The sequence below is a fragment of the Mus caroli genome, chromosome 15 (assembly GCF_900094665.2).
Source record: "Mus caroli chromosome 15, CAROLI_EIJ_v1.1, whole genome shotgun sequence".
Classification (NCBI taxonomy): Eukaryota; Metazoa; Chordata; class Mammalia; order Rodentia; family Muridae; genus Mus; species Mus caroli.
The window spans coordinates 33,121,763-33,137,382 of NC_034584.1; the positions used below are offsets into that span (position 1 = coordinate 33,121,763).

Consider the following 15,620-nt stretch of genomic DNA (forward strand, 5'->3'; position numbering starts at 1 on the left):
ATAGTGTAATCTTTCCAACATCTTTCTTTTTGCTTATTTGTTTTGTTTGTTTGTTTTCTACTTTAAACTTTTGTTTTTACATTTATTTATTGTGTGTGCATGCTCATAGGTGTACGAGCTCATGCCACTGTCTTTGTGAGGAAGTCCGTCTCTGTTCTCTCCTTCTACAGAATGGTTCTTGGAGCTTGAATGGAGCCCAGGCCATCAGGCTTGGGAGCAAGTGCCTTTACCTTGACATATTTAACCAGCCTGATTTTTGTTTTTTGAGACAAGGTCTCATGTAGCCCAGGATAACTTCAGACTCAACATGTAGCCAAAGATAGTCCCAACTCCACCTTCCACCATTCCTAGACCATAACTTCCTTTAACACGTCTTCATTCGTATCTGACCCTCTTTATCAGATGGTGAGGTTCTGGGAAGCAGGGATCTTTCTCCATCAATTCCAGATGCCCAGCCTTCCCACAGGCTGGCCAGAAGGCGAGAGCTAGGGGGTTCAGATGAAATCTTCCTTCTCAGCCAAAGTGGAGTATTTCCAACTGATGTGAGAAAATCAAACACCTAATCTGATAAAACTGAACCTCAGGACTCTACAATGGTTTACAGCTTTCACAGGAGAAACCGAGGTCCCAGGAATGACATAGTTTCCTGGAGCAGAGTAGCTTGCCAGAAGCCAGTCAAGACCCGACTGTGCTTTTATCAGAGGCAACAGGACACCTGGCCCAGCTGAGGCAGCGTCACGTGCTTAGGTACTGTATCCTTTGGCCCCAAAGTCTTAAAATTAAAAAAAAAAAAAAAGCATCTGTATTCTCTCTTCATTTCAACTCTGTATTTCTTTTTGAAAAATTGCCTTCCATTAAATTTTTGACTAAAAGTATATGTGCTTGGCCAGCCATGGGGGGGGGGGGGCATGCACATCTAATTCCAGCACTTGGGAGATAATCAAAGTTATGCTAGGCTGTTTGAAAGTCTCTCTCTCTCTCTCTCTCTCTCTCTCTCTCTCTCTCTCTCTTTCTCTTCTCTCTGTCTCTTTGTTTCTCCTAAAGTGTTCAGAAAAGTTAAAAATTATTTAAATCCCACAAACCATAGCTAATTTATTACCACTAATAAGAATAAGTAACTGTGACCAAGGCATATGTTGAACTTCATTCTCTTTATTAAGCAGGGACAGGTGCTAGGGCACCTCCCAGCACTGGGGAGGTAGAGGTAGGCAGATCTCTGAGTTCAAGGTCAGCCTGGTCTATAGAGCAAGAATTCCAGGACAGCCAGAGCTGCAAAGAGAAACCCTGTTTCAACATCCCCCACCCCAAAGAATATATTACTACTATACAATAATACAGATTATGTATATAGTAGAGTGTGATATTTCAGCCTGTGCATATAATGTATACTTATGAAATCAAGGCAGTTAGATGCACTCTGAACTATAATCACTCCACTGTGTTGTAGAGATAAAATATATTTTAAACAAAATAGATACTAAAATAAAGTCTAAGTATGACACACTGAAAATACGAGCAATTAATAAAAGAAGCCCGGGTGCCTTTGTTTTGGGGTGTCAGTGTGTTTGTATTGTGAAAATCATACAGATACTAGATTTGCTTGACTCTCATCCTTTTATTGCACATGGGGAAGCCAACGTTCTGGATTTAAGTGTGAGGTGAACGTCAAAACCAATGTCATTGTGAGATGAACAACAAACTAATGTTGCACAGATGGGCAATGCCCCTCAGAAGGGCTCTGTGTGCCGCTTTCTGACCGCTTTAGTCATTAGAGGAAAAAGCTGCTTAACAACAGGTTAATGATGGACAAACAAGCTCAGTAAGGACATGATTCTGAGGCTACAAAACAGTCTGAATCCACAGGAGACAAACCCAAGAAACTCTTCAAAACAAGGAGTCCCTCGTTTCAAGAGACAGCTCCCCAGGGAGAGAACTGCCACAAGGTGTCCCCACACACAGAGTTTTCATGTGTCAGAAATGGATGATGACTGGTGACTTGGTATGTACTAAGGAAGGCCTGGAATGTTTGGTGAGCACCTTTTCACTGATACCTGCACAGTCCCAAAGAGTATAAAACAAGGACATCTTTGACATACAGGGGCACAGGTGTCAAGGGGACTAGACCCTTTCCCCAAAGTCCCAATTAGGGCCTGCAACTCAGCGGAGGTGTGTGTCCTTACAACCCAGTAGGCAAGAAATAACAGATGGAAGGGACAAATAAGAACAGGAAAGGAGATGAGTCCCTCCGATTGGATTTCTAAACTAAGGTGCAAGCGAGTCATGGTTTTTCAGTGGAATGTGATGCCTGATGGCACACACCTATAGTCCCCAGGCCACGAGAGACTGAGCCAGAAGGATTGCTGCCAGTGTGAGTATGACCAATGCACATGCATGAAAATATTGCAGTAAGTTAAATATGTTATCTCAGCCTATGATCCCAGGACTTGGAAAGTGGAGAGCAAGAAGGGAGGGAGGGAGGGAAGGAGGGAGGGAGGAGGAGGAGGAGGAGGGGAGAGAGCTCATAATAAATTCCATACTTTTGTGATTGGTAAATGCTAATAAGAACCTGGGCCGTGGAGATGGCTCAGCTGGGGACCTGCATTCTGATCACCAGCACCCACATAAAACGCAAGGCACACTTACAGTCCAGTGGAGGGGAGCAGAGACAGGAGGAACCCTTGAGCTTGCTGACCAGCCAGTCTAGCCAAGACAGTGAGTTCTAGGATCAGTGATAGAGTGGAGAATAACATAAGACACCTAACATTGATCTCTGGCCTTCAAAGGGTCACGCATGCATGAGCATCTACACATATACACACATGCTCAAGCACACACACACACACACACACACACACACACACACACAGATGCACACATACAGACATGCCTATACATACACACAATTACAACAAAGGATTTTAAAAAGAAACCAAAAAAATGAATCATAGGGTCTCAGCATGAGATTGGGGCTCAGAAAATAACACCCCAACATTTAATAGCTGACATGCTAAGTGAAAGGAAACTCAAGGCTTGGGGAGCTGAGAGTCAAGTGACCCCCAGTCTTCCCAGTTCTCACCTTCCCCCACATAGGAAGAGGCTCCCTGAGATTCCCATCCAAGGCTTCGGAAGACTCTTCAAAGAAATGCCTTGGTCGTAGACTCATTCCCTAGTGTCCTGTTAATGAGGGGAAATTAATCACAAAGAGACTGAGACCAAACAGACTTTTCCCTTCTATTCTGGAGCAGCCCCAGGGATGTTCTAAGAGGCTTTGTGACCAACTTTGTCCCCACACAGCCCATCCTCTCTGTCCTATAACTTGTCACAGCCTTCACAGAGCACAGAAGAGCCATATCCCAGATACTGCCAGACCCCAGACCCAGTCATTCCCCCATAAGTCACAGACAAATCCCTCTAAATTGAATACAGCCCCATTTCACTCTCCCTCTGAGGAGAAAGGGGCCAAAGAAGTTTCTGAATGTCCCTGGGTATCGGATAATCCCCTCTACTACTTTTTAAAAAAAAAATTAAAATTTATTTATTTTACTTATATGAGTACACTGTAGCTGTCTTCAGACACACCAGAAGAGAGCATCAGATCCCATTACAGATGGTTGTGAGCCACCATGTGGTTGCTGGGAATTGAACTCAGGACCTCTGGAAGAGCAGTCAGTGCTCTCCAGCCCCCTTCTACTACTTCTTGCACAAAATAAACACAAATGTTTTTGTTCCTGATAATCTAGTGCCATTTTGTTTCCAAACCTGAGATCTGATTGTCCCTAGCTTCTGTGAGTTGGCTGCCTGGTTTTGTAGGAATGCCTAGAAAAGGATCCACTCTGTGCCAGGAGCGCTGGTGCCCATCAGAGTCAGGGTACAGTGTCTGTCCCACCTGCTTCTCCCACAGGGATCCTCAGAATTGCCACAGGCTGCTCTCTGGGATAACTGTTTTTCTTTTCACTTACCTCACCTCCCTCACGAAAGGCTTTATTGTCAGCACAGCTGCGAGCATTAGGATGAGGACAATTTAGGACACGTTTAGCTGCAGTATTAAAATCCCCGTCTTTGGATTAACAGCAGCAAGTTCAAGAGGAACATTTGCTGTCTTTGGTAGTCTAAAGCTGGGGAGAGAGCACATACTCTGTCTGGGCTCATGGGTCTCTTAGATGTGCAATGTTTAGGTCTTGCCCCCACCATTCTTGAGACGATCTTCACTTTCATATGCATAGCTGGCTCCTCCCCCACAGTGTCACTCAGCCTGTTGCCTCTATAGCAGTGGCTCTCAGCCTTCCTAATATTACTCTTCATGCTCCTCATGTTGTGGTGACCCCAAACTATGAAATTATCTTCATTGCTATTTCATAACTGCAATTTTGCTACTGTTGAGAATCATAATGAAAATATCTGAGGTTTTTGATGGTCTTAGGTGACCCTTGTGCAAGACTTGTTTGAACCCCCAAAAGGGGTCACGACCCACAGGTTGAGAACTGCTGTGCTAGAGGGAAAGGGACTATGGCCAGAACCCAGCTTCCTTTCAAAGCTGTGAGCACCATCCTTCCGCTCATGCTTTATTGGCCGGAACTTGACCACATGTGCTGATCAAGACTGCAAGGAGCCACGAAACACGATCCGAAGCCGGGAGCTCATACGCCTGTTTTAAATAGGAAAGCCTGTTAGTTAAGGGCCCGTAGGGACAGTGAGAAGCCCTTCCCTGGGTCTTCTGCACTCCTCCCACATCCGGTTGTGTCCCTGTCAGCTCCACACAAGACTGCCAAGTCTCCAACCTGACCACATCCTGGATGGCTCACCGTGCCAACCTGGATGGTCTCCCAAAGCCTCCATGGCTTTCCCTGTCCTTTTGAGGAGGGTCAACATCCATCCTTCCATCCATTCAGTCCCCAAATTCTGCATCATCATGAACTCTCGCTTTATCTCCTGTTCCCTAGCATGTAATAAACAACCTTCCCTTTCTTCCCAGGCCAGGGGCTGCTGTTAAGCACCCCTGACTCACTCTGCTTCCCTTATAGCCACACTTTTGAAAGTCACACTAGGTCACGTGGCTTTCACTTGCTTTGATGCAGGTTAGTGTCTGAACTCAGAGATTGTGGTCACAATGTGGGCATGCCACATCATGAGGGTACCTTGATTACACTGGTCTCTCCGCATCTGGCTCAGGCTATTTTCTCTGCTGTTCTTCCCCTTCTCATCTGTGCCACAAATTCCATCCATCCTGCAGTCTACTCTAGGACTTCCACAGGGAGACTTGCAGGCTTCCAGCTTCCACAGCCTGGCTTTTAAACTGTTTGGGTCTTAGTTCCAGGCCCTAGCTCTGAACCCCTGCTATACGCACCCAGATGCTTTCTCCCGGAGGGACAAGCCTGAGCCAAGTTCCCTGGTGCAGGGTCCACTTCAGAGTCTGGTGCTGCTCGCTCCTCCCAGACATTCACTACGTCCTATGTTAGACAGCTCTACTCTGTGTGGCCTCTCTTACTACAACACGAACTTCGAGAGGGTAAAGTGTTTCTGAGGAGGAGGCAGCACCCAGGGTGGTGACTGGAGTCCATGACCTGGGTTATGTGGTACTTTACCCCCCTCCCTCCCACACACAATGGCTGTCAGCATGACCCAGAGTCATCTCACACCAGTTCCTGCCTCACAGAGATGCTACCACCCTGTACTATGGGATCAATATCTACAACCTGATCCAGCTTTAAAAATAACTCAGAGGTCTGACCCACTAAAAGCCTTCCCTCTCTAGCTGTATATATAGCCTAGTCGGTCATCAATGGGAGGAGAGGCCCTTGGTCCTGTGAAGGCTCTATGTCCCAGTATAGGGGAATGCCAGGATCAGGAATGGGAGTGGGTGGGTTGGGGAGTGGGGGTGGGGAAGGGATAGGGTATTTTCAGAGGGGAAATTAGGAAAGGGGATAACATTTGAAATGTAAATAAAGAAAATATCTAATTTTTAAAAGAAATAAGTAGGAGGATGATAGAAGAAAAAAAAAAGCCTTTCCAGGACCTTCCATATGGGCAAACTCTTCCAGACAGAACCTATGTGTATTTAAAGACTTCAGAAAACAGCCCCTCCTGCCACTCCCTGCCACCAGAGCTGGCTGGGGACTTTCCTCGAAAAATCAAGCCTCTTTTGGCTGGCTTTCTGTCTCTCTGCAGGGCTATTAGTGTAATGGGTGCCACTTTTCCTTCTGCTGCTTAAGCAGGCATTGGACTGTTGAGGTCACAGCCAGGAGCTGCCTGAAGATGAAGGTCAGGGCCCCTGAAAGCTCTCTGGCTGAGCACCCCTTCACCCCGCCTTCCAGCCTCATCTCCCAGGATGCAGCTGACAGCTAAGGCCCCGTGGACCCTTCCATCATCACCATCTCTCTGCTTTCCAACTCATCTTTCCTCTCAAAGTCAGGGCTAGGTGGGCAGTACCAGATACTGTTTCTTCTGGGATGCGGGATGCTGCCCTTGGAGGCATAGTTGGGTACACAGGGGACCTTGCACCGGGGCCAGGGTCAGAGCCTCGTCTTCAATCAAAAGGAGATTTTCAGCTTCAGTGTTTGGAGCATGAGCAGCTCAGGACTGGATAGGGAGTGGGGACAGAGAAGGGGTGGGGCTTAATGGTAAAGCTGATGTGGGGGAGGGGTGGATCACCAACACCTAGGACGGAGGATAGGAAGATGTAGCTCTGATGGTAGAGTGCTTGCCTAGTACACACACAGCCCTGGGTTTGATTCTCCAGCACTGCATAAGACCAGATATGGTGCTACATGCCTGCAATCCCAGCAGGTGGAGATGGAGATGGGAGGGTCAGAAATGGGCTACATGAGACTCTCAAACAGAATGGAGGGAGGGAGGGAGGGAGAGAGGGAGGGAGGGAGGGAGGTAGTCTGGCAGACCTTGGGTCCTCTTCACGCCAGGATGGGAGAAGAAAATCCAGTAGCCAGACTGTGGGTGGAGTCAGTTTATCCCAAAGAGGAACCTAAGGCAGGTTCTGTGTGTCTGATTCTCCTCCTCCTGAGTCTATCAGGGCGACCGGGGACCGAGACAGCATTTAGAGCCAGGTCCCAGGTGTTCCTCCTGCCAGCAGTGCCTCTGCCTGACTGTGCTACGAATCCACTCATCATCACTGGGCTCTTTGCTAATTGCCGTAAAAGGAAATGATAACTCTGTCTTCTAGTTGCTCTCCCTGCCTCCAACCCACCCTCCAAATAACTTCCAGACTGATCTAGCCTCTGTCTTTATTGATTTTTTGGTTAGCAGACAAGCAATGGGTTTTATTGTCACATTTTTGTTTTTTGAGAGGGGTTGTTTGATGGTTTAATTATTTTGAGACAAGATCGGATTCTATAGCCCAGACTGGTATGGCACTTACTGTGTAACTAGATTGATCTCCTACTCAAGGTAATTTCCCTGTCTCAACCTCGTGAGCGATGTAAAGGTGTATAGCATGAATTTTGCTTTGAAAGCACAGACATGGTAGAGGGATGTGTTTTCATTTGAATCCCAGGTGTGGGATATGGGGCTGCTTCATATTGTCCACACAGCTGATTATGATTTGCCTCATGCTCTAGCAGGGCTGTGATTTTGCCAGCTGGGGACTTTTGAGAGGGTATAAAAATGCTGGAGCCCCGAGAGGGGCATGGTGGCTCCTCCTCCTCTTCCTCTTCCTCTTCCGCTTCCTCTTCCTCTTCCTCCTCCTCTGCTGCTGCTGCTACTGGTTGCTGGTTTCTGGCTTCTGGCTGCTGTTGTTGACTGCTGTTGGTTGTTCTCTGTTACAGTTTATCAAGTAGCAGTGTGCAAAGAGACAAGGTTAGTGACAAGTGATTAGATGCCCTGATGGAGAAGATCAAACTTGTCCCCAAGGAACTCCATGCCCCTAATCAACAGGGCCAATTCCACCTTCATTGTGATGTGTTCTAGTCCCAAAGGACTTTCTAAACTGTTGCTCCAGAAGCCAAACTTTATAAGGAGAACACCTGCAACCCCAGCACTCTGGAGCACAGGAGCATATGGCCAGCCTGGGCTATGCGTACGTAGTAAGACACTTAAGACTCATCTAAAAAATATAAAAGAAAGAAGGAAAGAAGTGGGGTTATTACTCAAGTGTCACGTGCAGGTTGTTGGGCAGCAGAACAAGCTCTCGCTCCTGACCGACCGCTCTGCACTGAGCTCCTCGGCCCCCAAGTCCAGACTTCAGCCTGGCGTTCCATAGCCTTCACCAGCTTATGGGGCAGAATCCAACGGTTTTTAACGTATTCAGAGTTGAGCAACTGTCATCATCACTACAGTGGATTTTTAGAACACTCTTCTTCCAGAAAACTCTTAACCTTTTAGCAATCATTTGTCTTCTTTTTCTTTTCTTTTTTTGTTTTGTTGGGGTTTTGGGGGTTGTTTTGTTTTGTTTTGTGGTGTTTTGTTGTTTGTTTGTTTGTTTGAGACAGGGTTTCTCTGTGCATCCCTGGCTGTCTTGGAACTCACTCTGTAGATCAGACTGGCCTTGAACTCAGAGATCCACCTGCCTCTGCCTCTCTTTAATCTGCTAGGATTAAAGGCGTGTTGCACCACTGCCAGGGCATTTCTCGTTTCTTTAACCCACTCACTGGTACTGCTCCAGATATAACCACCAGTTTGTATGTGCACCACGCGTGCCTGATGCCTGCTTAGGTCAGAAGAGGGCACAAAATCCTCTGGAACTGCAGTCATGGATGGTTGTGAGCCACCATGTGGTTGCTGGGAACTGAACTTGAATCTGCTGCAAGAACAAGTGTTCTTAACTGCTACTGTCCAGCCCCAGCCCTTTTAGGGTGGTGACAATCCACAGTTTCACAGATGCCACATGGGCCCTCTACCTCTGAGCAGTAACTACCCAGCCCTTTGGGTCCCTGTGTTTGCCTCTACTGGACACTGAGTAAATGGAATCACACAGCATGTGGTGCTTTGTAGATGGTTTATGTCACTTAGCATGCTTTATTTTGTAGAGGAGTGGGAGGGGGCAGATAGGGAGGATTTTTTTTCCCTGCAACACAATTTCACATAGCTGAAGCTGGTCACAAATTCCTGATCTATCTGCCTCCACCTCCTAAGTGCTGGGTTTAGAGGCTTGAGCCACCACACCCCATTTGGCAGAATGTTTTCAAGGTTCATAGTGTCCCAGTAATAGCATCCCAGGAGTCCAACCATTCCATATGAAAGCACACATACCTCATGGCAAATTATAAATGATGTCTACTGCAGAATACCTCACAGGGAAAAGAAAAGATAAAAGGGAAAAGAAAAACTGGCCCTGCCATGAATGCCCTCTGATAGGAAAGGAATGTGTGCATGAGTGCGCACACTCCCACACACATGCACACTCAAACACACACATCAAATCTACCAAAGAATCCAAGAGTGAGTTAGTATAATGCTCATGGAATTGAAGCGAACTCCTTGAGCCAGAAAATTCAAGGCACAGAATATAACACGCTAACCCGTTGGGTGAATTGCAGGTCTGGGAATCACACCTAGGGCCTTACTCACGGTGGGCAAATGCTTTACCACTGAGCTATATCCCTGGCCCTCTAATCCAATTTTTGATGAGTCAACTAATTTATAAAAATATATTATTTATATTTATTTCATGTAGATGAGTGTTTTGTCTGCATGTGTGTATATGCATGTAATGCCTGCAGAGGCCAGAAGAGGTGGTTAAATCCCCTGCAGATGGAGTTACATTTGGCTGTAAGCTGATGCATGGGTTCTAGGAATCAAACAGGTCCTCTAGAAAAGCTGCCTTTCCAGCCCCAAATTACTTTTAAAAACATTCTTCCTTTGTGCCTAAACCTCATGCCCAAATCTGGAGAATCTTAAGCTAGGTTTAAAGACACCAGAGATGAATTCCTTAGGTCAGAAATCAGTCAATAACTCTAGAAGCCACAGGACAATCTCCCTTACATGCATGGGCAATTTTTACATCTGTATTTGAAAGTTAGTTTTTACTATCAACTTGCCTGGATTAAGAATCACCCGGGATTCTCTGCCCAAGCTTAAGGACCTGACATTTCTACAGAACCAGCTGGAGCGCCTATAGCAGCGTGTGGAAGATGAAGTCAACAGCGGTGTGGGCCAGGATGGCTTCCTCTTGTCCTCCCCATTCTTCAAGGGATTCCTGGCAGGATACATGGTGGCCAAGCTGAGGGCATCAGCAGTATTGGGCTTTATGGTGGGCACATGCACTGGCATCTATGCAGCTCAGGCATATGCTGTACCCAATGTGGAGAAGACACTGAAGAACTACTTTAGGTCACTATGAAAGGGGCCTGACTAGACCCTGTGGGAAAGCAGGACGAGCATGTTGGACCTGCAGGTAGAGCCCTTTCTATCACAGACACTCTATCTGGCTTCCCCTGCTATTATTGTTCATGTGCTAACTCCGTCTATTCTGCCTCTTTCATCCCTGCCTTTCTTCCTGCAGAGAGTGGACAGTGCTTTGTCAGCTTGCACCCTAGACTCCTTCCCTCCCTAGTTTCATGGGACTGACCCCAAAACTATGGGTCATGAATCCCCTCTTGAAGACCTAACTGGAATGTGCAGCTGTCTCTGATCCTCAGTATTCTCTCTGGTGATGTACCACAGTTCTATACTCAATTTCCTACAAATGTGTCCCAGCCCCTCTGTCCCTTGCTAGCTACCCAGGCCACCCAGGGTCTGGTGTGGGCCATGAGTGTAGAAGATGGGGGTGTTTCAGGCCTAGCCCGCCCAAGACAGGCTCGCTGGACCCTGTTGCTCTTCCTGTCCACTGCCATGTATGGTGCCCATGCACGGTTCTTAGCACTGTGCCATGTGGATGACCGAGTGCCCTTCCGGCCCTCCTCATCTGTGTTACTCACTAAGCTGACCAAGCTCCCTCCTGGTAGGCTGGCAAACATGGCCCCAGGGCACCCCACCCTGATGCCAGGCTGTGCCTTTTATACTGCCTCTGCCTTGGGCATCATCTCTCTGCGCGTCAGGGCTTGGCGCTGCTGCTGCTGATGGCTGCAGGAGCCTGCTATGCATCAGGTGGCTTTCAGGAACCTGTGAACACCTTCCCTGGGCCCGCATCAGCATCAGGAACCCGTCCCATGCCCTTGCATATCACCCCACTGGGACTGCTGATCCTCATCCTATACTGCCTCATTTCCAGCTTGTCCTCCGTGTACACAGAGCTGATCATGAAGCGACAGCGGTTGCACTTGGCTCTTCAGAACCTCTTCCTCTACACTTTTGGGGTGATCCTGAACCTTGGCTGTATGCTGGCAGTGGCCCAGGCCCAGGCTTCCTGGAGGGCTTCTCTGGATGGGCAGTGCTTGTGGTGCTGAACCAATGGACTGCTCATGAAGCATGGCAGCTGCATCTCACACCTCTTCATCGTGTCCTGCTCTCTTGTGGTCGCTGTTGGCGGTGCTGCTACAGCTGCAGCTCACAGCCATCTTCTTCCTGGCTGCACCGCTCATCGGTCTGGCTGTGTGCTTGTACTATGGTAGCCCCTAAGTCCTTGACCACCTCCACTCACTTGTGACTGTGTAGATTAAATGCAACCACCAGAGTCACCTCCCATCCCCCCTGCAATCCCCAGCAGCCCCGTAACAAGTGCCTTGTAGGAGAAGCTAAGGTGTCCAGGTTAGCCTTTGCATGTTCAGGTGGGAGAGTTACCCCTGGGAGGCATAAAGAGTGGGCTCGGTTAAGGAAACGCCTAACTGCACTCCTGTATTCCTTCGTACTCAAGAGGTGGGAGCCCCAAACCCAGGCCTGTCCTTGAAGATCTCTGCCTTGTCCTACATGTACATGGCTGCTTCAAGTGAAGCTTCAGTCTTCTTACCTGCTGTGGTCACTCCTGAAGACTCTGTCCCGAAGTTTGGTGCTGGCTGCTCCAGCCCAGCATGTCTTCCACATAAAGAATGCTTAGTTTGCCCCCTCCACAGAGCTGTTCCCCTCACCCACCTGTTATTCTGGAGGGGTCAGAGGAGGCTTGACTCATCTCAGGGAACATTGCCCCTGGGCCCTGGCTTGAGCCTACACTCCTGACCCTGAAAGATCCTGACAGAATGTAAAAGGTCACAGAAGCCCTGAAATTGGCAAAATAGATTTCATTGTTAGNAGAACTAGCTTCACNNATTTAGAAAAATAGAGGTGCACAATGCTCTGGCCGCTCCTCGAACCTGTGTGTCTGCCAATGTTCTGCACCAGGTGTGCGCCCATTGCTGCACCTCACTGCCAGGTGTTTGTGATATTGGTTGTTGGGAAAGAGTCGGGAAGTCTCCCCAGCAACCATAGTCGGGGCCAATCCGGAGTGCTGCACCTTCATTAGACTTTTTCCTTGTTTCCCTCCCATACCCATTTCTTGAGGAATCAATCATTTTAGAATAGACATTGTTTAGATCTGGAAATCCCCTACTCCCCCCCCCTTCTCCTTTCCCCCTCGAGGACCTATAAAAACTGGGACCTCTTTTCCCTTGAGGTCGACTCCTCTACCCCTGCGTGGGATATGAGTCATCCCCAGAGCTCTGGCTTTCCCGAATAAAAGCCTCATGTGGTTTGCATCAAGCTCGGTCTATCGTGAGTTCTTGGGTGTCCGCTATTGTCCTGAGGCCTGAGCGAGGGGCTCCTCTCGGAGTCTTTCAACCCCTTTGCTAACTCGAGAGCCCCGTTGAAGCCTTTACCTCTGAAGCACTTAGGCGGTTCTGTTCTTTCCATGCTCTGTGGTGTCCTCACTTCCAACAGCTTGGGAGGGCTCTGCAGAGTAATCAGGGACCAGGTCCAGAAAATGTTTATAGCCAATCAGTGTCTAACTACTTCAGCAATAAGGTCTTAATAAAATGTTCTAGGGGGGGCTGGTGAGATGGCTCAGCAGGTAAGAGCACCCGACTGCTCTTCCAAAGGTCCTTAGTTCAAATCCCAGCAACCACAATGTGGTTCACAACCATCCGTAACAAGATCTGACTCCCTCTTCTGGTGTGTCTGAAGACAGCTACAGTGTACTTACATGTAATAAAATAAATAAATCTTTAAAGAATAAATAAATAAAATAAAATGTTCTAGGGTGTAGGTAGGGTGCTTCCTACAACCATTAAAAAAAAATCACCCGGGAGACCCTTGAGGTAAACTTGTGGGTGTTTCTTTCTGTGAGGAGAGATTAACTGACAAGGAGAACCTATCCTAAAGTGGACAGTGAGAAAAGAGTTCTGGGCTGGGGGTGTGGCCTGAATAAAGGGGCTGGGAGGGGCTGGGAGGGGCTGGGAGGGGCTGGGAGGGGCTGGGAGGGGCTGGGAGGGGCTGGGAGTTGAGACACTGAGAGGCCAAACCTACTCCATCCTGGGACTGGCCACCATCTTAAAGGAAAAGAGAATTTGACCTGCAGCCGAACCCAAGCTGCACCCAAGTACAAGAAAGGACCCCATGGCTTTTTCTTGGCCGGAGTTACTCCCTTGTTACTTCCTAGCAACAGTCAATCAAGGTTAGTCTGATTGTTTCAGACCCTAGGTGATTATTCATGGTTTTGCTTCAGAACGCACCACCTGTCTGCTTACAATAGTCATTCAATAAGATGCTTGCCAGACTGTAAACCCCCTCGCTTTCTCACCATTTCCTATAAACCCTGTCCCACTGAGGGCTCTGGGCTTCACCTTCCTATCCTGCTGCATCAGTTGGCGGTGAGTAAGCCCAAGCTTGAGCTTGGAATAAAGAGACCCTAGTGTGTGTGATTCCAGGGGAGTCAGCTCTGAGGTGGTCTTTGAGGGGTTCACAAGATGGGTACAACAATACAGCTTAATGATAGAATGGTTGCCTCATGGACAATTCCCAGCGCTGCAGGGGGTGGGGAGGGTACGGGAGAGAGGAGGGATAGAGGTAGGGGTAAGGAGAGAGAGAGAGAGAGAGAGAGAGAGAGAGAGAGAGAGAGAGAGAGAGAGAGAGAGAGAGAGAGAGGCAGAGACAAGGAAGGATTGGGATTATAGCTCAGTAGGTGCCACACTTTCCTAGAAGATACAAGGACCTAGGTTTAGAGCTGACCACACCCCAAATTAAAAAAAAAAAAAAGTATGAGGGCAGAGCCCCCTCCCCTGAGCGCCAGCATTTGCCTGTGCTTCACTTTAGATGCTGAAGGTCAGACCCATGGTCTGCTCTGCCATGATAAACCTAATCCTCCAAAGCCACAAACCAAGACTAAATCCTCTGGGGAGTGAGGTAGCCTAGTGGGTCAAGTGCTTGTGGCACAAACTTGACGACTTGCATCAGATCTCCAGAACCCACCACATAAACAGGAGAGAGAACTGACTCCTGAAAATGCAAACTGTGGTGTGCCTAGCCATATACACATCAATGTAAGTAAATGAATGAATAAGTAAATAAAAATAAATAAAAAGTCCTCCCTTTAAGTTGCTTCTGTCAGGCATTTTGTTACACTGATGGTAAAATAACTAATATGGAGTACATACACACAGAGACCCAGGTTCGATCCCCGGCACTGCAATTTAAAACGTTGTTTTTTTTTTCAACATAATATTTTTATTGATTCTTTGGGAATTTCACATCATGTACTCCGATCACACTCACTTCCCATTCCTCCCATGTCCGTCCCCACCATTGTGACCTCCCCTCCAAAAGAAAATAAAAGTTAAAAAATAAATACAAATGAAAACAAAACAAACGAACAAAACCCAAGTCCAATCTGTGCTATCTACACACTCACTGGAGTATGGTCCAACTCTCTGCCTGCCCCTTAGGCAGAGCTCAGTGGTCCCCTCCCACACACACACCTCCACCAGAAGCCACCCACTGTGGGGCACTAACTTCAGCCTTCTTAAAGAGAGGTGCTCGTTCCGTGTGAATAGTGTTCCTGAAAGCAAAGTGGGCATTTCTAAAAGCCACCAGACTTGCTGCAAGAATTACAGCAACCACACAAAGAAAAACAATACAAGAGCAAGATTCTTCGTGTGCCGGGGGCAGCTTGCTTACACCGAGAAGTGGGCCAGCTATGCTGCACAGACTAAGCCCAGCTTCTGGAGACAGCCTGAATGTACAAAGTGTAGTGTCCTAAGTATGTCGAGCCTAGCTGCACATCCAAGTGAGATGCCTGGCTATTAAGAGATGTTAATCCTGGTCTCAGTGGCTCACACCTTTAATCCCAGAGCATGAGAGGCAGAGGCAGAGGCAGGCGGATCTCTGTGAATTCAAGGCTGACTTTGTCTTCATAGCAAATTCCAGGTCAGACAAGGGCTATATGGTGAGACTCTGTATCAAAAGACAAAAGAAGAAGAAATGAAGTATCCAGCCACCTTTCCTGGGTAAGCGTAGCTACCACCCCTCATTAGAGAAGCCTCTCTTCACAGCAATTGGAGATCACTACAGTGAACCACAGCTGGATGCGATGTGGAGATCATGGGAGCCCAGCCCCAGTAGACTCATCTACATCAGAGCAGCTGCATCTATGCCTCAGGGAACATTGCAGAAGATGGGGTAGATGCAGGCAGTAGGGGTACTGGAAGATTTTTTGTTTGGTTGGTTGATTGGTTTTCCGAGACAGGGTTTCTCTGTGTAGCCCTGGCTGTCCTGGAACTCACTCTGTAGACCAGGCTGGCCTCGAACTCAGAAATCCGCCTGCCTCTGCC

The 15,620-nt window shown here is 47.9% G+C and overlaps 1 pseudogene; it reads left to right on the top strand.

Moving 5' to 3' along the window:
* The first annotated feature begins 10,695 nt into the window (after nucleotides 1–10,695).
* Nucleotides 10,696–11,505, top strand: LOC110311105 (annotated as a pseudogene).
* Nucleotides 11,506–15,620: the final 4,115 nt, after the last annotated feature.